Genomic DNA, 26552 nt, shown 5'->3' on the forward strand with positions numbered 1-26552 from the left:
AAGACCTCATGACCTTTAACCACTCTGACAGAGAATCAATGTCTTTATGCTCTTGTTTGATCCATTTTCTTGTGTAGTCCTCCACGGCATCAAAAGAAGTTTAAAGTTATAATACCAATTTATGGAGCGTGCTTGGAACCTATAGAAAGGATATTTCGTAGAGATTCGTGTAACGATGTGACCGGAAGGACCATATTTGAATGGAGAGTTTTTGCAAGAACAGTCAGGTGGTTTAACTTTGAAATCCTCGATCTCGAGGTTCTGCAATGGCCTTTTTTATAGTTGAAAATTTTGGATGCAATGGGTGAAGTATAGGAAAATGAAATAATTTTATTATTTGATTATTTTTTATCTGGTTTTTCACAGTGGTCAGACTTAAAAAGTGAGAGGTTTGTGATCACGCCAAAGTACTTTAATCTCACCGCATTTGTTGCGCCTGTCCAAAGTCAGGAATTTCTGGGACCTGTATGTCTTGTTTCATTATCATTTTCAGTATCTATTAAGTCTAAAAGGGCAACTATTTTGATGTACCTATAAGTGATGTTGGCTTGCCCTCTGGTGTGAGAGGTTCCTTGTCATTCTTAGAAGACCCATAGATATGATTGAGCTGACATTTTCCACCCTGGTAGAGTTGACTCTTTAACCTATTTACTATATCAATTCTCGTTATATTTGACGATATAAAGCTAACAATAGAGACAATGTAAGATACTATGGAGTGTGAAAAACCACAAAAATTTTGAGAGAGTCATTCAGTAAATCATATTTTTTATCACATTTTTATTCTACATGATAACACATATTTGTAAAAAAACAGGATCATTATTTTTCAACAACTATACATAGATATGTGTAGTATATCGGCCTAAATAAAACAGAAACAAATTTTATTGAATAGAGATCAACATTTTCATAAACGAAAGAAATGATTTCATTGTTAAAATAAATGACAACCGCCCAACCACCATTTTTCTTCCTTCAATAATTATTAATTTGCATGTTTAAGTGGGATTTGGACATTGCAAATTCTCTATAATTAGTTTCAATAGCACAGTTTCAACTATAATTAGTTGCGACAATCACTTAATGAATAAATCTTAAGTGTAGAATCATTTTGAACCAAGACATTCTAGATACGTATATTTCTTTTATTGAATCTTAGTAACGCTGGAAAAACAATGTGGATGAAACCTCTAGCGGATTAATCTTCATGCAATTCGAATTTTTGTTAAATCTATCAATGCAAGATGCTAATTAATTTCTAAACTTAAAACAAATGAAAAGGTTTCAATCTTTTAGAATCGTTGGTTTCTTTTTTATTGAAATTAAAACCATATATAAATATATGATTAGTATTTTGTATTTTGAATGCAGTGAGTTGATGCCACTGCTCGGGAACCATTGGTCCTCGACGATGATCCTCAAGGGTATTCACCAACCCAGTAGTCAGAATTGTCTCTCTTGATCCATGTATTGTATATTATTTACCGAAATTTGCCGTAGCACAAATTTCGAAATACTGAAAACATTGAGGCTTCATACTTGTATTCCACATGGTGTTACAATGTTGTAGGTCTATTGACATACTCTGATAAAATCCATTAGTGTTGTATTGACTGTCTCGTTCAATATTGTTTAGATTTCAGTAAATATGATATATTTTGGAATCTATAACTTCCTATGTATTTGGTTCAATACGTTGAAAGGTTGCTTCTTGAAACATATGTACATCATTTTGACAATTGCAATATTTGCATGATTGGTATATTTTTCTTGTGAGTTAAATGAAACTTACCACACAAACTTGAAAAGAATGACAAAGAATGAAAAAGATGAAAGTGGTTGCAATTTGTTTTAGGAAATATCATCCACATCAAGTTTCACCAATCATTTGAAGACAACAAGAACAAGTTTTCTTTATTTGAAACAATATTGCACAAATTCGGATAAGTTTAACAGGTAGCGTACACAATGTGAGGTCATAAATCAAAACAGTGTATGACCACTTCTTGTATTTATGACCGCCTGACACCTCTGTAGCATTGTATCGATTAAATTTCTTGATGGATGATGTTCCATTCTCTCAAAATGCTGTTGGGAGCTCGGCTTGTATTTCCGGTAGAAATTTGGCAATTTCTCACACATGGTGCTAGGTCGTTCGTCCTAAAGATGTTCGATCGGAGAAAAATCAGGAGACATTGCAGGCCATGGCAACACACAATTATGGTTATTGTCCAAGACGTTCATTGAAATGCGTGATACGTGCCATTGGGCGTTGTTCTGTTGACAAACATGGTTTAAACGATGCCTTCGGAGAAACAGGGATACAACTGGCGCCAGAACTTCTTCTTCCCTATATATTCTTGCATTTAGGTTACCGTCAACAATTTTGAGCTCAATGCTCAATCTTTCATTGCACCTGATGTTAATTCTGATCTGCCGTCGCTGCATTTCAAGTTAAAATTGATTCATTAGTAAAAAGAATCTCTCTCCATGATGGCTAATTTCACCGAATCCGGGCCGGGTTCATTGAAGTCGCGCTCCCTGTGACAATGCTTATGATATGCCATTTCAATTACCGACCCACTTTCAGACGAACTTGACGCAACCGATTACGAACGGTTCGAGCAGATATTCTGTTGTTATTTCTTCCGTGATTTACCTGTGCAGTTTTTGATGCATTTGCAAATCGAGATTTGGTATATATACGTAGATGATTTATCGTATGTGTCTGTTTTTGCGTAATGTTGACTTACGCGGTAAGTCACTGCGGTGACAATCATTTGTAGTGCCTGTAACTCTGAGTCTTGAAACAGTCATTCTGAAGACCGTTATTTTTTTAGTTTATTTTTTTTTTTTGACAAATTTATTCGACACAGTTTATAACCCAAACAAAATCCGACCCAACTCCATACGGGTAAATTATGAAAAAAATAATTTTTCACAATTTTATTTTGTAACAAAGGAGTAAATTTGACGGATTAATACTATTTGAATACAAAATATGTGATTTTTTAAATAAAAAGAAACCGATGTAACGTTTCTTCTTTCGCCTAGTATATAACGTGGTCTGCTATTCGCAATTAACTTAATACCGAGCATTGCATGCGAGGCTAACGATGGACGGTCATTCAAACCAGAATAAGTATCAGACAGGCCCGCAGAAGTGGGTCGGAGAAATGATTGAAAGTAACCTTTAAATTTGTTTAAAATTAAAGTATGCAATTCAAAAACAAAGAAAAATTAAATAAAGAATTATTTACAATATTTAGATCCGGTAGCTATCCTATCCTGGTCAATATATATGGTCGTTCCCTCCGCGGGACTTGAACTCGTACCGCTGTGACATTTATGGCAATACCGCCTGTTCTTTTGCAATGCCTGCTCTGAAAATGGCTGCAGTGGTGATTCCAGAGGGAATCCAGGGGGTTGGCACCTCCTATTTAATTGGGAAATTTGTCATTTCCATCTGTAAAATTGAAAAAAGATGGCAAATGTCCTAGCACCACTCGTTTTTCCTGAGGAACCCCGGTTTGCACCCCTCTTTTTCAGTTTCTGGATCCACCCTGCTTATTATTACTTCACGTCCCTTATAGATATAACACTGACTTAGATAGATTGGTTTTATTAACATATGTATGCAATATATATAATATACATGTATACAAGTTAATTCAGGTTTTTACAGTTTATTGTGTACTGAATATGCAGAGTAAACTTGAAATGCGCAATTCCAAACTACTTTTAGAGATTAAATATAATCACAAATGTTAGTGTCTCATCTCACAGCAATTCTTTTGTTCAGCGGTACATGATGAATGAATTTGAATGTACAATAGACAATGGGCTATTGGCTCAAACGCAATTAACAATAATCAGTAAAGGCCCATCAATAGATACATAATATATTTGCAAAAATATAAATAAGCCCACTGATAGAGTTTTTCAATTATTTTCCAATGTATAGTTCAAGTAATTTAATAATGATAAGATCGGTTGTCGGGTTCTATTTAAACAGATATAGCATATTTATTTTTTTTTTTTTGGAAATCTGTCAATAGAGGATTGGTGGTTTAAATAACTATTTAAGTGTTCCATGTAATGACTTTTGTTAGTCATCAATATGTCCTTGAAAACCTTCTTTATATCTTACATGAAGAAAAATTGTGTTGCTTGTTTTGAACGACGCAGCTACCTAGACTTTGAAGCAGCCCGGAACGTTTAGTCGAAATCAGTTTCAAAATTATGTTTGTGCACTCATTGATTATTTTCAATTTGATTCATTTGCCAGGTCTATTTCCACCGTAGTCGGTATTGATTTCGCTATGGCATCACGTGATACCCATGATGCTTAACTATGGCAACATATCCGATTGAGCTTATAACCTCGCATTTCATTGGATAAAAATGATGATAGCCGTAAAATGTAAGGCTCAAGGGCGAATTTTTGTCCGGAATATTTTCAATCAAAAACAGACTGAGTTTCATATTTTTTCATGCATTTTGGGATTAAACAGTCAACTGTGATCTAGTTCAATGTGTACCGAGCAATCTCCATGTGATAAAGCTTGAAAGCACATTATCTGTCATAGTATCTAAAGTGAAAGTAGACTTAAAACAATCTGAACATTAAACACCATGAAGCTATTTTCTGATTCCGCTATCGACGTAGCTTCGGTGTCAAACTTTAGAGAATTAACTGTGAAACATTATCATCTAGATCTGAATGTTAATTTCGAAAGGAAAGAGATCAGTGGTGTAGTCAAGATAGATTTCAATTGTTGTTCTGACACTATAGTAGGTAAGTAAAAAGATGTCTCCTTACAGATTAGAGTGCATCTTTTCAAGAATCAATTTAGGGAGGGAATTTTGAGACTAAGGTTTCTTAATATTCTGTAGACCTTGTAGTTTTTAAACACTAGTCCAGATAATCATGGCCTTTGCTGAGGTAAATGTTTAATCTGACTTTTTTGTCAGAGGGAGGCGACCAAGCAAACTAGAAATTAGCCTCCCATTACTGTTTAATTATGTAGACTGGTTAAACCATAAAAATTGACAATCTGTTTAGTTAAGGTTGATTTATGTGTAACGGAATAGCAATTTATTCAATCTACAAAATAATACTTATCAAATAAGTTCACTCTTATCAAGGGTGTTCATACCATGAATACATATGAACATATCTATGTAGTCTTATTAAACGTATGCCAAGTCGTTGTTGTACAACTTTTTTCATGTTGGGAAATTTATGGTCGGTGACAAGAAATCATATGCCAACAAAATGGCTGCATGCATAATACTTTGTGTTGTGCATATCAATGTACCAGTATAAAATGGTCAATGAGGCCAAAATAAAAATTAAGTTTGTTTCCTCTTACCCTACCCACCCATAAAAATTGGCCCTACTAAAATAATTTATTGCCATTTTCTGACATAAAATATGTTTAGTTTTAAAGCATCATTTGTCACTGCTTTGATCATGGTTTTTACAGAATCAAGTGAACTTTGGGAAAAAATAACATTTTTCCCTGTCTACCTACCCAAAGCCAGGAGCCAGGACTTAATATTGTCTCTATTTACCCACCTAAAGCCGGGAGCTAGGGTCTGGAAAGGGGGAACAAACATTATTTTAAGTGTGGCCTGAATTTTTTTAAGTGGTGACTGGACATGTAAAATAAAAATTGTTTATTCATCAATACCTGATATACTTTTCTTGTGCCTGCTGATTTCAATATAAAGACCCTTAAAATTCGCTTTAGGCTTGGTACTGTTGAATACAGCCCATATATGGAATAGTTATGATATTTTAATGGTTTTTTTTGCAGTTAAACTTGATGTTCATAAATCGATGACAGTAGAACGAGTTCAGTTTGACAAAGATGATAAAAAAAACACAGTTACGTTTGAGGAGAAACCTTTCACTGGTTATGGCTCAGAGCTAGCTGTGCTGGTATACTTATAATATAGTGGGTTAATACATGTATTTCATGTACATGTACATGTTTCATTATACAAATACAAATACTTTATAAGCTGACATTCATCATTATGGCATGGTCATGGCTAATTATAAAATAATAGAACAAAAGCATTGGGTCAAAAAGGAATTACAAAATTAATGCAATCTATAATATACATGTAGTCATTTTTACCTATATATGAAATTTATATTATGAGTAAATATCTCAATGTTATTTCAATAGGTTATTTCTACTATTGAAACAGTTGAGTATGTATGTGCAGGACACTTAGAGTTACTGTTAAATATGGTTTTCATGTTAGGATTTGTAAAATGACTGAGTCAAAATTTTGTTTCCATTAATTAACATGGATTATTAAAACATAATTTTTTTTTTTTCATTCTAAAGAAAGGTTTTCTCGCCTTTTTAGTGTTTTATTAGCTAGATTAAATTTTCAGTCATATCCCAATAGAAATACCTGAATATATTGTTTCACAATATCTATTCAAGTTTTATTGTAGATAAATTTATTCAAGATTGTCCTTCCGTTCGAGATAAAAACAATAACTTTGGTTTTATTTACATTCACCCATTCACCTGTAGTTTCCAATTTGAGCAATATTTGTTGAGTTAAATTAATCAGTTTTGCAAACCACCTTCATTTTCTGACATTAAGACAATGTCATCAAGATACATAATGGTATTTACAGACATATTACCAATGTCAACTGGAAAGGTGTTAGAACAATCATATATATTACTTTTTAAGTCGTCTATGAAAAAATAAACAATATGACTTTACACATCTTCTTAGTTTACACCCCTTTCTGATTTAAAATGAATGGCTGAATCCATTAAAAAAACTTAATTTTACAACTTCTATTAGTATATAAAGACTGTAAAATCATACGTATGATTTCGGCCAGGGAAAGCTATATTTTTATATGGCCGAGTGGTCTAGGGCGCTGGACTTTGTGCAGGCAGTGTTGCCATAGATGTCACAGCAGTACGAGTTCGAGTCCCGCGGAGGGAACGACCAAAAATTTGCATCGCAAATTTGACAGTTCTAACATCATTGGGAATTTTTCAGACCTTTCTATATGTTTATATATCTTCCCTGTATCAAATTGATCCGATTGAGCAGTGTAGCAAATAGAGTCGTCACATTCTGAGACGTTTGTATAATATTGATTTGTTGTGACATGCATTATTAATTTGATCCTCTATCCTACATATTAACATCTATATGAACTGTCCCGTACTACCATACATCGTGTACTAAGTTACAGCTCTAGATTAATCCCACGAGGAGGAATGTCCCGGCCAGCGAAAGCTATATTTTTATATAGCCTAGCTGGCCGAGTGGTCTAGGGCGCTGGACTTTGTGCAGGCAGTGTTGCCACAGATGTCACAGCAGTACGAGTTCGAGTCCCGCGAAGGGAACGACTAAAAATTTGCATAGCAAATTTGACAGTTCTAACATCGTTGGGAATTTTTCAGACCCTTCTATAAGTTTACGTTATCTTCCTTGTATCAAATTAATCCGATTGAGCAGTGTAGCAAATAGAGTCGTCACATTCTAGATAAACTGGATATTTTTGCTTCAGAAGCTTGTAAAATTTTGATACATGCCAATCGTATCAAAACTAACTGATATTGATCTGTAATTTCAATGGTCAAAGGTATTCCCCTTTCTCTGAATATGGACTATAAAAGATTTATTCATAATGGTTGGAAACTTCCCTTATTTAAAAAATAAATAGAACATATTATCATTTGATATAAGATCTACTGATGTCCTTTTGCCAATTTTCAGTGAACGAATTTCATCAGTAGTAATTTCATCTTTTTGAACCACGTCAAGTCTTTTTCCCGATGAAAGTATTCTTTTTACTATATTATCTTGGAAACAGTTCTTTTCAGTATCTGCTCTATAAAGATTTTCATAAAATTGAATAAAATCATTTTCTGGCACATTTTCTGTATTTATTACCTTTACTTGAATTATAATTTAGTTTATTCAAAAGATCCAAAAATCACTTTGATTCTTTTCGCTCATGTCACTAAGATGTACCGCTGCGAAAAATGCATTTGTATAATGTTATGATGTTGTCAGTGTCGTTGTCAATAGCGTTATCGTCTGCGTTGTTAATTCTTTTCTTTTTCATACAATAACTTTAGTTGTAGTGGACCAAATGTAATAAAATAAATAAAAAAAATACCAGTTTGATATATCGTGAATTTTGATATGCTGTACACGTGTTTCAAAGAGTAACCTCTCATCATCAGCATTAAAATCAAATATGTAGGAAGATCATGATCACAATATTAGTTGTATACAAGAAATAATCATAACCAAAACTATCGAAAGAGGAAGCCAAATCCATCACCGAAAGGTTCTACCATATGCAATGCAATGAATGAAGCCACGGTGTTTGACATAGTTTAAAATTTGGAGTACTGCAAGATCGTTTGATATATTGTCAATTGCCACTTCAGAAATTATGCTTAATGAATTGAAGTCACTGACCAACGCAATTTTGCTATTTAGGGACCAAAAGGGTTAAAATATGTGTTTAAATAAAATGTAGATTTCATTGAATTTTGACTTTTTTTTTCTAATCTGTTTCTTATAAGATACTTAGATTTTGAATAGCACTTAAATTTGCCAGTCTATGGGGTCAAGGAGTGGCACATCCTAAAAAATCGACTTTTTTGTGGTACAATTTTGGTTTTTTTTTTTTTTTTGTAATGAGATTTGTTATGAAAATCCCTACTTGGGTATCTCATAATTCAGATACCTCTTCCAGTTTTGGGATTAAAAGGGGCCGAAAGTGGCTATGCCCTAAAAATCATATTATTTTTGGTGCAATTTTGAAAAAAATAAAATTATTTGATTCCTTATAAAAATCCCTGACTTAACATGAGCTTTAAGAAGTATGCATGGCAAATTTACTCTATCATTTACTGTTCTGAGGTACCAAGGTACAAAGTGATGCGTGAAGGCAGACTGAATCAGACATTTGTTCATAGTTTGAATTTCAAAATACTGTGCTACTTTGTATCCAAATGAGTAGTTATGTCCATAATAAACTGTATGACCCTGTGTTTGAACGTGTCAAAAACTAAGATTGTGTCTACACTTGTCCCAAAGTTCAACTGGCTACGGTCATATCATGCTGCGCTCGGCAAAGATTTCATTTTTTTTATTATAGGGTTTGTAAGTCTCGTTCTAGATTCATTTTTCCTTACCAGAATTGTTTTATGTAGAACGTATTGAAATCCGAAGACCAATTTGCATTTTACTGTTCACTGTAGAAATGCTGCATGCAATGCAAAATCTTATATTAGCTTTTTTTCAACACTTTTATCATGTACAAATATCAGTATTTTTTCACAGGAAGAAGAATTACTTTTCATTCTAAACTCACATGATTTTTCATGATGGAAGAAAAAGTACAGAGTAATCAAATGTTCAACATTCATGCAATCAACTCATTGACCCTACTAATATCATTGGATAAAATTAGTTTCTCTGTTTTTAAACAATACACCAGTCCTATCCTGTTCAAAGTGTTCATATACATTATATACAATTGTTTGCACCCCAAGGTGATTATGTCTGCTTATGGTACAGTACCAGTAAAAGTTGTCAAATAAAGGTTTTAACTCATATTTCAATCAAGCATCAACATTTCATGTTCTAGAACCAAATTAAAATGAAAACAAGAAAAAACATTGTTATTCAGTATCAAATTACATGGAAACCTTTTCAATTTTATGCTATGCATCTAATTTTCGTACGTACTTGCAGTAGTATTTGGGTTAAGCTGCGTAATAAATGATGTTCAGCAACTACAATATATACACAACTATCATCTTAAAATATTCGACTTACTAGTTTTAGGTCAGATTGCAGGATGATTGAATATATTGGACCTTGGATAACTTAATTTTACTATAGTCCGAAGCTGCTCTGACCTCCAACGGCTGACTAGCCAGACAAGCTTGCGTTGTCGGACGCCAGAGCTTGTCCTATATCAAAAACACAGGATTGAACTCCAAAGTCAAAATTCTGTAAATTTGAGAAAGACGGTTTCTTGTTGTTGCATTGACGACAGACATCACTATTGACATATTTTTCACTCTACATGAAATTGTTATACAGCTAGGTTTAACAAATTTTCACCCTCTTAAACTTCGTTAAGTTTTTTATTAATTAAAAAAAAATCCTTCCTCAAAGCACCAATTAATGTAGGAAAGCATTGGACAAGCTCTAACGTCCTACCGCCTCGTCTAGTCTGACTAAGCAGCCGTTGGACGTCAGAGAAATTTCGGACTATTGTAGTACGACTAGTTCAGGTACAGTTAAGTGTACCATGGAAGTTTAATCAATCTGTTACACATATCTGACAGGGTCTACTGATGAATACAATAGAAACAAGAGTCGCTGAATCGCTCACCTGGCAAGCAATGCCCTATTACCTAAGTAAAAATATCATGATTTAAAGTTTCCATGTCAGACAAACAACTGCGAAAACAGAACGTACATGAATGAAGGCTTTAAGGAAGCTGACTTCCTAAGACACTTTAAACTGCAGGAAATGCCTTTACAAGAAAAAATGGACTGAGATCCCCTAATGCCTGGTTATTCAACCGGGTCGGATGTGCATTAACCTGCTATACATTTGCTTTAAAAAAAAACTTAAAATGATCTAAAATCAATATTATGCAACATTTTTATTATCGCCATTCAACTCAGGAGACCATGTTCACTATGTAAAGCAAACATCGTTGAAATCGGAGCAAGTACAAAAATTAGCGGGAGAATGGCAGCTATGTAGAAAACCGCCATGATCAATTTTTGTCAACACCATTATGTTTCTATAGTATACTAAATTTGTTTGAAATCCAAGTAACTATTGAAAATGGCTGCAAAATGGATGACTGGAAAAAATCAAGTGAGCTTATGATAAAAACCTTGAACACCCTAAAAACAGACATTTTTGATATTCTCTTCTTTCTCCTACAAAAAATGTAGCTACCTGAAGCTGTGAAGACTAATGAAAGTTTCAGTCTGGTGATAACGTATAGAACTGGTGATGGTCCTGGAGTTGTATGGCTTGATCCTGAACAAACAGCTGGTAAGACTGTAGAATACTGATTTAAGTGTAAAAAAAGGGAAAAGTATGATAATTCATACTTATGACAACATAAATCTCAGACTTTAATTGAGTGCTCCATTTGGAATTGAGCAAAAATATATTCAGACTTAAGTATATGTTCATCAAAATTTGCTTTTGATTGATTATTGGTTCTTAACGCCAAGCAGCAATGGATATGCTTAGACGGTATGCATTCTATCCCCTATGTTTTAACAAAACCATTTGACTAATGCTGTACTAATTCAAACCTTGGTGCTACGCATTTTGCGTGTTAAAATTTATAAATTGCTTTAAGGGAAGACAGAAGGTCATCTATTTTTTAGTTGTTAATTAGATCAGAGAATAGAAAATAACCATCTTGGTAATTTTCTATATTTTTCAGGAAAAACAAAACCGTATTTTTACACACAAGGACAGGCAGTTTTAAACAGATCGTTCTTTCCCTGCCAAGACACACCAGCCATCAAATCAACATACAGTGCTAATGTCAAGGTCAGGACCTCGATTATATGTTCTTCACTGACCTTTGATTCTAACATTATATTTTACCTTTCACCTTTACTTGCATGTGACTTTTGATTCTAACTTTTATTTGATTATGATTTTTTACTTTCATTATATCATGTAGCATGTGGCGCATGCTCCTGATATCTTATTCATTTTCAAATTTTAATCATAATTATGTCAATATGATTTCACTACAGAAGGTTTAAGTACCAATCCATATAAAATTCAGACACTGTTTATAGTAGAGGTGACTCATGGTGTAGACAAACCCACCGAGCAGCAGATACTTTTTTGTCTGCATATGCTGTATTTTAACATAAATTTATCCATTCTTTATTCACATCTGTACTTTTGAGAAAATTATATATTCATCTCCCACAAAAATCAAGCTAAACTAAGAAAGTTTAATTATTGCTGCAAAGTGCGAATTTCATACATAATCTATTTAGTTTTTATCTCGACAGAATGAAATTATTAAGACTGGTTATGTGGTGTGTAAATGTTTCTAAATAGAAAATGAATTCTGTTAGTTTTTGACCTTATGTCTGATTTTTATTTAGACTGGTAATTAAGTAATTAAGTGCCTCTAACTGGTACAGTAAAACATGTCTAAATCAAACCCTTTTGGACATGATAATTGCTAAGGTGTTTTTTTCTGAATTCACTGTCCTGATATTTAGTGCATGTATAGTTAACACTGCCAATTTTGTAAAGTATTGAAAGTTCCGATGAATTCTTGAAAAATTACAGAAAGTCTTTCATTAATTACACCCCTAGTCAATGAGTGGGTAGTATAATGGAATCGCTTTCTCCTTCCGTAATTCTGTCTGTTCTTCTGTCCGAATTTTGTCGCGATTACTTCATCTTCCAATGGATTGATTGATTTTAAATTTAATGTGTAGCTTCATGTGTAGGCACTCGTTGTGAGCTATTTTAGGTGTTGTACAATATCAACTACCTCTAATATTGGGGGTATGCCGAGCACGACATCTCCTGCAACTTCATGTTGGTTTTATTTGTCTTCGAATGACATAAAGAAAATGACATTGGTTTCTGCATTTTCAAAGATACAACTGTACAAAAAAGTAAAGACAGTAGTTTCTGAATAAGAGAGGAAAAGAAAATATTTTTCAGGTTGATTCAGTTAATTTTGTCGTGGTTTACTTATGTATGTGGCCAGCGATTTTTTACTCAAAATTGTAGCATAATTCCTTTTCAGAGTAATGTTATATTATATTTATAATTGATGCAACTCAATTTAGAGTCGCTTGCTTTGATATCTATATTATTCCAACTTCTTCTTTAAGTGCATGTATTATTTCCTATTTTTTTATAACTTAACCAAGATAATTATACTGACAACTAGGAATGATGGTAGAACCACTGATTCATGTAAACAAACTAACGTGTATAGAGGTTTGTGATAACGTAAATATATATGTTATATTAACATTCTGTCTTCTTTGACGAAACAAAAGGGGCAAAACTTCCAGGATTATCCTCAGTCATTCAAGTGACTTCAATTTTATATTTCTTTTTGTATATTCCTGGTACCTACAGTTACCAGAGGGGTTTATCGCTGTAATGAGTACCAGTGAGAGAAAAGAGCCTGGTTCCATCCCTAATCTTTCTGGGGAAACAGATAATGTGTACTTTAATCTCCCCCATGCTATCCCAGCATACCTTGTTGCCCTAGCCGTTGGGGATCTACAGAGCGCCAGAATAGGACCTAGAAGTCATGTATGGACTGAACCGTGTATGTTGGTGAGTTGATTGAAATGAAAATACAAATGTACAAGTAAATTAAATACTGTGCCTTTATAGACAGGTTAGTGATAACAAGAATTATGCACACTTTTTGTACAAATTATTTTGATTGTAAACATTTCAGAACGCCTTATAGGTAATGGCCTTTTCAATTAAGTGGCTGCCAAATTGGTAAACAAATTATATATTAACAGTTAAATTTTCGCAGTTAGATCGACCTTTAATGTCACACAAAAGTAAAATTATAGCTGTAGTTCTTCTATACAATGTTTGATTGAATAATGCAAATGTTTAAGGACAAAGCAACAGCTGAGTTTGATGGTGTTGTAGAAGACTTCATTTCAACTGGAGAGAAGCTATTTGGACCTTACATGTGGGATACATACGACATACTGGTCATGCCACCATCTTTCCCATTTGGTGGTATGGAGAACCCATGTTTGAATTTTGTGACCCCTTGTTTATTAGTGGGAGACAAATCCTTAACATCTGTTGTAATTCATGAAATAGTAAGTGAAATAGAATGATGTGGTACATGCATTTTTGTAGTATTACAGCACAATAAGTTCTTCAATAAAATGTATAGTCTAAATAGGATCTTTTTTTCCATTAAATATTTTTCACTGTTTTGAGTAAACATTGGAAAAGGCGTAGTTGTCTCCCTTCAAAATCTCTTTCTATTGCAAAAAAAATCTATTTTGTTAATTTATTTATGAATTCAACAAAATCACAAATACAGCAAAATAGCATCTGTCCAAGTTTACTTAATGTATTTCTTTTGTTAAATCGGACTGTGGCTTTTTCCAACCCATCACACTATGTCATATACAATTAAGTAGACCATGCGTTTTTCATTGTTTCTTACACTAAACCTTTTCTTTTTCAAGACACATAGTTGGTTTGGAAATCTTGTGACAAATGCAAATTGGAGTGAATTCTGGCTAAACGAGGTTTGTATGGCTAAATCATATTTTGTAAGGCTATAGCCAGCTAATGTTTGGACCTCAAGCCCTCCTTTTCTCTTTTAAGGATGTCTATATACATATCAATGAAGAAAAAGACAAAACAACAAATGGTTAAACAAGCAAACATAAAATAAAATGAAAATATTTTTTTCTCTGTCATGAAAACTACATGAAGACCGTAAATGAATCAATTTAGAACCTAAGTTATGTTTTACAACACCAAAACATAATGTAGTTACACAAAGAACATTTTATATGCTCGATTTTTAAAGAAAACAAAGAATGCAAAAAAAATTTTTCACAGATATACTTTAAAAGGATACTACACCTTCTTTGAATTGCCAGAAAAACTTAGTCTTAACTGAAGGGAACTGTAACATGTGCGTGTATTTGTACTAAGTTTTTCTTAGTTTATATTTACTGATGATACGCTATTTAGAAATTTTATGACCGGAAATAATTGCATTTTAATGATAGCCAGTGGAATATATCTTATTCCCATAACAGGTGTATTATCCTACAATATATTGCTCAGTCATTTATTGAATTGTTCTGGCAAATTATTGATGGCAGTGTCATGTGTTAAAATCCACACAATGTGGTGCCAGGGTGGATAAATGAGTTTATGAACGGAATGACTTTCTGACTAACCAAAATCTCTGTCACATATCTATAAACGTCTCAGAATGTGACGACTCTTTTCTCTACACTGCTCCGTCGGATTAAATTGATACAAGGAAGATAACAAAAGCAAAGAAGGGTCTGAAAAATTCCCAACAATATCAGAACTGTAAAATATGCGTAGCAAATTTTTGGTCGTTCCCTCCCCGGGACTCGAACTCGTACCGCTGTGACATTTATGGCAACACCGCCTGCAAAAAGTCCAATATAAATAAAGAAATAGGGTAGACCTTTGGGAATAATCTCCGCTGTTCATTATAGTTTTGACCGGTCTTTGCTTTCGACTTTTGATAGCATTCATAAGAAGCAACGTCGAAAGAAGTAACAAACCCGACGGTTAAAGAGAACACAGCATGGTTCAGATGGAGCACTTGCACGGCTTCTTTTTTAGAGACAGCACAACATAGCTATCAAATGATTATTACTGACTTTTTTTTTGGGGGGGGATAATAAAATTTTATGTATGAATTTGGACAAAAAAAGTTCATCAAAGCTTAAAGACCGGACTATGGGTATAAACAGAAGCCAATGAAAAATATAATGATATACTTGGCTGCTTTTAGATTCAGAGGAGATTGTTTTCAACCACTATTATTTCATTATTATTACTACTAAAAGATGTTCTAAATGTTAGAACACAAAATGTCGACACTTTGCAATATTTTTAGGCTTATAACTATTAGATATATTGAATCTGAAAATGCTGAAGTGAAGATTATTTCAAAATTTGAATTTTTCAAAGTGACAGATAGATAGGGTGTAGCTAACATCAGCCGCTTTTTTATTGTTTACATGCATGCAACATATGCTTAGCTGACAAAATTGGCTTGGCTACTCTTAATGTCTCTTAGACTTAATATTTCCATCATTTCCAAGCAGTTCATCAATAAATCCTCTTTGATAGCTATCTTAAAGATTTTATGCAAAAGGTTTATCAATGGCACTCACTTAACAATCACAGAATTAATCCCATTTATGAGCCATGTATTCCTTTTGTTTTAATTTGGAAATCAAATTTAATACACACCTGACTATTAAATCCCTTCTATGGAACACTACTTTAAGTCTTGGTCTGTCCCGTTTTAGAACAGTTTTGTCTCCCAGATGTATACAAGGTCATTTCAAACACGCCTATGAAAAGCATTTTTCCAGAAAACGTCTGTCTTTTCTTAAAAAAAAGGATTCTGTTCATGTGGTGGGTGGTTTTCACTATTCCATCAAAGCTCCCGGTTTTGTTCGTATGTGATACAAGGATGGCATAAAAAAAATGAGGACATTCTGGTAAATCTGCATCCTGCTCAATAAAATATTATTCACACTTTCTTCTGCAGAATACTCTCTATTGGTAACCTCTTTAAAATCCCATTTATTATAAGCAAAATATAAATAAATAGCATTTGTTTTTGATCTTGTGTTACCTCGAAGGATAAAGCACTAGTTTCACTATTTTCAACATTTCCTTCCATTTAACAATTGCATAAAATGATGATAGGGCAAAATGTTTGGTGTTATAAGGCACTGAAGAATTTTAATAATGTGTAAATCATGTACAACTCTGCATACATAGTTTATCATTTTAACAACCCCATAAAATACGTTTACACTTCACTATTGACATTTTCAATTACAAAATAATTTTGTGAAAGGCCGCATAACATTTTTGTCAAAGTATCTAACTAAAGACACACATTGAGTGTCCTCCGAATGCACTGGAAAATTCCCTTTCTATGTTTACTTCAGAAATAATCGGCGGGAATGACATTTGTTTCTAGTGATTGTTTATAGTAGGGTATGTGCTAAATATTTTCAATGATATTATTAACTAACCAAAGGGGTTAGCTCTGCTCAATGAATGAGTTTTCTTCTTAACGTGAAGAAAAGTATAAATGATTGTCTTTCTCATTTTAAAACCAATATATCATTTCTTTATTATTATTATTATTAATTTTTTTTTTTTCTTTTTTTTTTTTTTTTTTTTTGCTTTTTCACAAAACATTGAAGGGACATGTTTGTAAAACTAGCTTGAGATGTAACAACAAAAAACGACTACCCATTTTTTCTTGGTCATTATCACCAAATTTGCCAACAGATAAGTACGTAGTAAACAGCAGAATGAATAATATAATAACTTGTAGTGGGATATTGCTGGTTGACCGCGATCTTTGCCATATTGAAGGCGTGACGTTAGGGATTGTTTCGGTCAATTGACGAAAAACGTTTTCAGCAAAACATTCAAGATAGCTCCTCCCTGAAGGACAGATAGATCTTAACTGTATTTTCCGAACGACCCGTGTATCTGGCTACATATATGTGGAAGAACCAATGAGTTGTTCAAGAGTAGCACTTGGTTTCTAACAATAAATAAACCAACCTTAAAGAATACTACTAATTGCTTTCCAAAAACTTACCTGAACCGATCCGTGCAACAAAAATTGCGATCGGTCATTGATCATCGGTCAGTCTTTGATCCGCCAAAACGATCCATTAAAAGGATCACATCACGTGACATCAGAGCGGTCAATATATTTTACCTTTTTTCGCTGTTTTTGTCAATTTTGCACATATTATATTATGCAATAGATGTAAACATCAATTTATACTTTTATTTCAAATTTCTTTTATTTTCAAACAGATCATCCGTCATTTTACATAACAAAACTACGGTCAGATTGGTCAGCGGTCATCGGTTATCGATCTGTCAGCCATCAATCAGTCAACGGTCATCGATCCGTCAATTGTTGCGCAAATCGCAATAGAGCGTCTATTATATGAGAACTCAAGTCATTAATATTGTTCCTATAGCATTACATTTTACATACATGTAACTTAAAAATTATTTCACCTTGAAATATAGATCTTTTGACTTCTATTTTAAAAATTTCAAATTAAAACCACTTTGTTTACAGGGTTTACAATGTTTGGTTAAAGACGAATTATGGATAAATTATTTGGAACACCATACACATGTCTGGAAGCAGAGACGGGACTAGCTTTACTGCGGCAACATATAAAAAACTCTGGGGAGGTACAATTTTAGTAAATACACCTAAAATGATTTTTAACTACAACGATTGATTGATTGATTGATTGTTGGGGTTTAACGCCCGAGCAGCAATATTTCAGCTATATTCAGACGATGAAAATGAAAGGGATGATAAAATGAACATGAAATGATGATGATGATGAAATAAAAAAGGGATGGGACACAAGGATATTAGGGTTGATAAATTTTGATTGCCACAAGATAAAAGGGAGGATTGGTAAGGTCGGGTAATTTAGCCTCCTTTGGCGGAGCGCAAAGGTTCCTACTCCTATCGAATACCACAGCAGGGTCGTTTAACGTGCGAGGAACGTGGCATCTTTCCCAACACGGTGCACCACTATGGTTTGCTGTCAGGTTTTCCGTATTATAACCTTACAGCCCCAGCATGTAACACGCCAGGGATACCCCATTGCACCACCAAGGGCACACATCCCAGTTGCTCTGTGGGCAGAGCGCCTAGCCCCCGGCTATGTTTCTGTGCACTATTTAATCGCCTTTTACGACAAGCTTAGCGCTGCTGCGGGCCTATTCTTTTGACACCCGGATCTGAACTTCAACGAATACAGCTGAATTGTTTCTTGATGACTTTTCAGTTTTTTGTATGAAAAAAATATATTTAGAATTACACGCTTACAATATATTTGAAAAATTCAATTGTACAAAACGTCCAAGAAAACTACTATGAATATTCATTGAATAGAGTCTTTTAATGGATAAGGCAAATGAAGTCAAACGTTATGTGTGTGTTAATTCTATATATAACACCACAATATACTACATACTATACGTCTTACACCGGAAAAACTGTAACATATGTATTAAAACATATGAAAAAACATGTGTCTGTTACATGTTTTCATATGTCCGGACCACCATGAAAAAAAATGTTTCTGACTAATGAATGAATTTACGAAAAAAAAGCAAATAAAATAATAAAGTAATTATATGTTTTCAATAGGGTTTCATATATGAACAAAATATGTATTCACTGATAGCTAATGTTTTTATGTATTTCTAATCACACTGAAACATACCGTTATATTTACCATACTGGTCTAACATATATTTCAATCTATATATTAGATCGTATAAAAACGTATTTTGTAATTTTGCCTTCGTAAACATTTTGTGAAATACAACACATAGGGGAATGAATTTAACAAATTGCAAGTAATCATTAAGCCTGGAATGGATCCTGAAGATACTTATAACGAGACGCCATATGAGAAAGGATACTGTTTTGTATCATATCTACAGTATTTAGTTGGAGATGTTGATAAGTTTGATGACTTCTTACAAGCCTAGTTCCAATTTAAGGTAAGTTTCTGTAATTAAACTTCATACATACATGTACTTGTATTTATAATGTTGATGATGTTAATGATATGTCAGGTGTACCTGATTTCATTGCTATTACATGGTCTATTGTTGGAAGTAGGAACAAAGCGGAAATCATAGTGTTTATTTTCTTGAAATTTAACCCTACCTTTCCCAACCCAATTGTTTATATCCTTGATCATGTATCACGGTTACTCCTTGTTTCCAGATACAGTACCAGGACCAATCAGATCAGTCATCAATCTCTTAAAATGATTAGTAAAACTGGTGTTCACTTAAATTTCATACCATCATGATGTTAATTTTTATGTCCCTACACATGAGAAGACATATTGTATTGTCCTGTCTGTCTGACTTTTAGTTACACATTTGTAAGTGCAACTCGAAGTAGACTACTACACATAATTTCATTATTTTATTAAAACCTTAAGATAATTAGGACATAATATATAGTTGTGCATATTACAGAAATTTAGTATCTTCTTAAATTTGTGGGAGTTATACCCCTTTGAACTTTGGAAGAGGGGCAAAAGAATTTTTTTGTTTGCAAAAGAAAATTTAAATTACATATTGATTTACAAGATTAATCAAGTCTCATTTTTCACTTACCTTTATATAATTGTTCCTCGAATGAGCTGATGTGTAAGTAACGTTCTTTTTCAGAGTTTAGTGGCTGAAGATACTCTTCAATTTTTCTTGGAATACTTTCCTGGGCTTAAAGAGAAACAGGTCGATAAAAGGTAATCAATATGGCAATATAAACTTTTTTCGTAGCATTGTAATCCTGCAAGTGTAAATTATCCTAGATTTTTTTCAATAGAAGGAACATATTTGCAGTGGTCACAATTCACAGTTTAGAAAAAAATATCGGTGTTATAAACTCAATTTTGCCGGTAATATTCGTTGCTTTTGGTTATTTGCTCATCACAACAAATAATATTATCATGAAAATTAATACATTTACATTGCTTATTGCTCTATGTGGCAGTACGTAAAGACTAGCATTTAAAAATTGTATGTAGCACATATAAATATACAGAATTTTATTATTGACTGAACGTTGAATAAAAGAAACATGCAATAATCTCAGAATGCATCAGTTGCATGGATATTTCCAAACTATTTATAGTCATTGATCTGTCCAAAAAATTCTGGATAATTGATCAGTCCAGTAATTTTTTACGTATGACATATTACAAAGTGTCAGCTGTTTGGAAAATTAAAGGATTCTGTTCGATGAACCATTTTGGCATTTAAGTTTATGTATCATTTGATCTTTTGGAGACAATCAGTTCAAGACTATTATCTGAATATAATAGCATTAAAACCTATGATTTTTCAACACTGTATACTTCTATTCCCCATATTCAGTTAAAATCCCGACTTAAAAACATTATACATCGTTGTTTTTCCAAAAAAGATGGTACACCTAGATACAAATATATAGTTCTTGGTAAAGATTCCTCATACTTTGTAAGAAATAATTCCAAATCATCTTCCAAATATACAGAGGAAGATGTTACAAAATGCTGGAATTTTTAATCGACAACATATTTGTCCAGTGTGGTGGACGTGTTTTTCAACAAACGGTCGGCATTCCTATGGGACCAAATTGTGCCCCTTTACTTGATGACCTATTCCTTCACTCTTATGAGGCTGACTTTATAGCTGATCTGATCAGAAAGAAAGAATATCGTTTGTCTATTTCCTTTGATCTCAGTTTCCGCTATATAGATGACGTATCATCTTTAAACAATCCTAATTTCGGGGATTTGATACATCGCATCTACCCAAAAGAACTAGAAATAAAGGATACTACAGACACTGTGAAGTCAGCCTCATATCTTGACCTACACTTAGAAATCGATGGTAAAGGAAAACTATTGACCAAACTTTACGACAAACGTGATGACTTTTCATTCAGAATTGTCAACTTTCCTTTCATCTGTGGCAACATTCCTTCGGCTCCTGCGTATGGAGTGTTCATATCACAACTCATACGTTATGCCATTATTACGCAGACCTTTTGTATCGCGCTAGAACTCTAACAAATAGGCTTCTGGAACAGGGCTGTGTTGCTACAAGATTGAAGTCATTACTACAGAGGTTTTATGGTCGTCATCATGAACTCATGCATCGTTATGATGTATCCATCAGCACCATGAAAACTGATTTATTCAACGGGTCATAGTTTTCCTTTCCTCGTTTGTCTACCCCTGACTTGACTTTTTATGAGCACTTCGGCGGGTGTTTCTAGAAAAGCAGAGGACGCTTACCCTACCGGTGCACCTGGTCCATGCTCCCAGTTTTTTAGTGGAGTCCAAGTTGCTCATAAACTTTTGTTACTTTGTATGTATGATTTTAATTACTTTATGCTCTTTGTTGTGTATGTCTATTTTCCATGTCTGGTCTTTGTCCCTGGATTACATTCTTTTGATTACCGCTATAACCTTGGTTCCCTTGATTACACTTTGATAATACTGGTAAATGGCTTTAGTAAATACTATGAAACCTGTCAACACCAAACAGGTCTGAACAATTTGATCTTGTGTAAACTGAACAGTATTCAGTTCCAAAGAGATTTGGTTTAGACAGGTATATAGATGTTAATATATTTTTGTGTAATAAGGTACTAATCTCCATGTTATTTTAGGATTGGATATGAGTTTGATATGTGGTTAAACACACCTGGCTGGCCACCATACACACCGGACCTGTCAGCAGGAAAAAAGCTCACAGAACCAGCAGAAGGCTTAGCCAGATACTGGATGGGGGAGAGCAGAGATGGGGTAAGAGAATTCCTATAAGTTTTGTTATCATGTTTGACCTGCTTTTTTTATGTTGTTGTTGATAGACCTGTTATTGATATTGTACTACTTGAGATATCACAAAATAATTAATTCCTAGGTCAGTAATTCAACGAATATCATTTGAAACATAGAATTTTATACCAATATTTCTTGTGATGCATATTTAAGAAAAAAAATAATAGTCTTGTTTCCTGCTACTAGCAAGACAATAACAGGGTAGAAAAGAAGGGAAATAATTTTATTTTTCAATAACGTTTTTATTGAACTAATGGGGAAACATCTAGACTTTAACAGTAGCCGTAAAATCTACAGAAAAGCTGGAAACCCACATATCATTTTTTGGTCTTATGACAGATAGCCTTTTTCTCCACTTTTTTTCGATTGCTAAATTACATCTGGGTTTATTCTCCTTAAATGTTCAAAAATCAAATTCATGTACCTATATCAATAAGAACTTTGTGCACATTTTGTTTGCAACCAGTTTGTCATTATATGATCGAAAGTATGTGACATTTTTTTAATACAAATTGTGCATCATGAGTGTTCTCGAGAATAATTTGTATTTGTCTAGGATATAATTTGCTATATTTGATTTTACTCTGACTAATTACAGGGTGATATTGACATAACTAAGTGGAAAACTTACCAGATACTGCATTTCTTAGATAAAGTGTTAGAAAAACCTACACTGCCTGTTGATGCCATAGACAAAATGATTCATCAATACCCAATCATTGCTAGGACACACAACTCAGAGGTATTGTTTCTGATCAGTATAGCGTAGTACCTTGACTTCTTATAGAACGTATTGTTATTTGAGTTAAATCTAATTTAATATAATCGTTAGTGTCACCGTCCTTAAATGCACACTCCTAGAGACCTAAACCCTTCTATTGCATGTTATGTCTCGGTTGTATACTTGTAACTATGAACGGAGCTGATTAAAACTCTTTACCTCCATTTATCCATCATGCTTAGGGGAACATGTATCTTCTTAGTGTAATCATTAATTGAAAAAAAGATTGAACCAATGTAATTCTTTTTTTTTGCAATGGTAAGATACATATTGAAAATATGCACCATTTATTATGGAGAAATTTGACAGATTGTTTTGTTTTTTTTACATTTTTAGCATGTTTCACTAAGCCACTTTTTCGTCATTTTATGTTTTAGATGGTAATTTCTCCGTGTAATTTGCAAATCAGAAATAATCAAATCAAAACTTTTAAAACTTTGCACAGTTTATATGTATATATTAAATTGGGCCTTCCATTGTATGTAAATATTTGACAAATATCTAATGTGAACTTTAACCTGCTCTACTAAGTCAAATTGCCACAGTAAATACTTCGTGTAATTTGTTACTCCCACTATAGATCAACTTTTCTCAGTGTTCGTGAATATATTGAAGCTAATTGCTGACAAAAATAAGATGTTGTGTAGATCCTTTATGTTATCAGTCGTAATTATTGGGCAGTTCTACAGTAACAATTTTAAACACATACTTTTATATTGTAGATTCGTTTAAGATGGTCCCAAATTACCATAAAAAATAACTATACTCAGGATTTACAGAACATAAGATCATTCCTCATCGGCCAAGGTAACATTTAAATACTTCATACTGTATTGGTTATGGTTTTCTTGCTCTCTCTTTCATTGTATTTTTTATTTATACCCCTACTCATTTGACTCATTTGAATTGTCCGTCTATCCGTCTATCACTCGATCCGTCCAAAAATCATAGCAGTTATCTCAATTACAAAAGGATAGATTGATTTTGAATTTGGTGTATGGCTTCATATCGATGGGGCATACGTTGTGAGTGATTTTGGTTGCTGTTTGCAATCAAATCCTATTTATAGCTCATCTGGCCCGTACCTGCTTTGTACAACAAAATACCGGTCAAGTTGTGAGGCTTTCATGGTTCATTTAATAGTTATGACCCCTTTTCCATATAGAAGAATAAGACTCTAGACTTTTCAAAAAATTGAATTCATCTTTGATCACCAAATTAACTTTCTCTGGTACATATCCTTTTCTATTCATTTTTCTAAGTGGAGTTTTGCCTTAAAACCAGGCAGAACCTTAAGTTAAGTGATTCATGCATTTCTTAATCCTAAACATTTTATTGAAAATTCCTCCAGTAGGCCTCATAGAAAGTGTACTCAAAAATAAAAGTGCAAATTAAAGTTGCCCAATGGGTATGTTAGCACTAAAAATTTGGTTCTACTCAGAAAAGTACCGGAAAATTTACTGCCGGAATTTTTACACTATAATAAGTCAAAAATATTTCACGATATATAGCAGATTCAAGAACATAAACATAAGAAGAGTTGTTTTGGGGGGGGGGGATTTCATTGATTACCTTTAGATATATAAGATAAATCACCCTCTGCCAAATTTTTTAATACAGAACCATACTTAAATATAATACAATTGAGACAACGAAATTGTTCAATCTCATTTTATCTTTTTTGTAGGAAAACAAAAGTATACATTGCCAATATACAACGCATTAATGAAGAGTTCTGATGAAATGAAGAAATTTGCCAGGGAAGTTTTTGAAGAAACAAATTTGATGCTTCATGTCAATGTCAGGAACTATGTAGAAGAAATATTAAAATGACAAAAAAAAACATTATCTTTGAAATTGAATGCGTGTCAATCAGAAGTGTCATTTAACTAAGTTTTTAGACTTTACTAATAATGTTTACAATTACAGAGAATTTTTAAATTTTCACATTTTTTCTTTACTTCTCCCATTAAGAGTTCGATATTATTGATATTCAAAATTGCATTGTTCAGCTGATGTCATAGATCATTTTAAGACATTTTTGGCTATTTTCAGGGGTTTAATTCAATTGCTGCATTTAGACTACAAATCGTGTGTGGCTTTGCTGCTATTTATGACATAAACAAAAATTGTAGAAATAATGACTGTTTGACAACGTTTTCTGCAAAACTTGATATCATGAGTTGTACGCGACTCCTCCTCAACAACTTGCATGATTCTTATAAAACTAAATGAGGTGTCAAATTACCATGTGGAGATGTGCATATAGTCAGGAATTAAACATATTTTGTTACTGGTTTGTCTACAACAACAAAATAGTACTGATTGCGTTTGGAGTTGGGAGTTTAGAAAGGGAAGCAAATTGTGTGTCAAATGTGCTAAGTTACCGTAAGATTTGTGTCCAATATGAATCATATGTACATATTGGTCCCCAAATGTACTAAGTTCAACAGGCTGCAGGGTATTAGTCCCCTTAGTGGCAATGTTCGGTTGATAACTTTGGTATAATTTACCCTATCTTTTGCAATTTAAACACATTGATTACACCGACATTGCGCTATAGCTTTTGGAGTATCTTTTTACCCAACCTCTTTTAGAAATAAAGAGGGAAAAGGGTTAACTGGGGCTTATCACAACAATTGATATGACTTTTTTATGGAGATGTGAACCGGTACCATTTAAAATTCGTTTTGTTGGAGTCCTGAGAAAAATTCCTGCCTGAGTTTTTCAATCAGATGTTAGATATCTCTCCCGGTTTTCGAGTTATAAAGGGTCAAAAGGGCCACACACTTTTATATCCCCGTTTGAAAACTGTGTTCATCCATCCGTCCGTCTGTTCACCCGTCCCCTATTTTAATCCGCAACCCCTTCCACTGCTGGGTAGAATTTGATGAAGCTTTCAGAAAGTCTTTATTTTATGATGCCATTGCGCACCTCAAATTTTGTTTAATCATCTAAATAATTTTTAGGGTTTCTTGATGCAAAAAAATGACTTCAGCATTTGTTGACATAGGGAGCACCCTCTTCATATTCGCAACTCCTTTGAAACCACTGAATTGAATTTTATGAAACTTTAACAGATTCTTTATTACACAATGCTTTTTTTCTGAATGCTTAAATCATATAGTGGGTATACTATATGGGTTTTGGGGATTAAGCAGAGGATATCTAAAAGTAAGCTTATTTTTGGTCGGATTTCGAAAAAAAATATTTTATTCTTGTAAATCCTTGTCTGTAATTTTTAATAAGATTTCCGATATCTCTTACGGTTTTTAAGTTATGAGGGGATAAAATTTGAATTTCAAATTTTGTTCTACATTGTGTACCCACAACTAGTTGTTATGTCCATAAAGAACTGCAAGTCTCTGCGTAAGTGTGTTAAAAACTAATATTGTGTTCACACTTGCCCACATTGAACAGAAATTGACATGCAGCGGTCGTATCATGCTGCATCCCTTGAAGCTCTTTAATCATTTATTGTAGGTTCGATCGATCTGGAATTGGAGATAAATAGGAGCAA

The 26552-nt window shown here is 33.4% G+C and overlaps 1 pseudogene across 1 annotated transcript; it reads left to right on the top strand.

Moving 5' to 3' along the window:
• Positions 1–4122: 4122 nt before the first annotated feature.
• On the top strand, positions 4123–26552 carry LOC148604849 (aminopeptidase B-like; annotated as a pseudogene). Its single transcript, XR_015915748.1, has 15 exons — positions 4123–4801; positions 5826–5950; positions 11002–11104; positions 11508–11617; positions 13193–13396; positions 13696–13908; positions 14287–14349; position 14973; positions 17952–18070; positions 19235–19405; positions 20090–20166; positions 22080–22215; positions 22850–22993; positions 23755–23839; positions 24720–26552. The product of XR_015915748.1 is annotated as an aminopeptidase B-like (transcript).

The sequence above is a fragment of the Perna viridis genome, chromosome 10 (genome assembly GCF_037379345.1).
Source record: "Perna viridis isolate PV_CMFRI_1.1 ecotype Kerala chromosome 10, ASM3737934v1, whole genome shotgun sequence".
In the NCBI taxonomy this organism is placed as follows: Eukaryota; Metazoa; Mollusca; class Bivalvia; order Mytilida; family Mytilidae; genus Perna; species Perna viridis.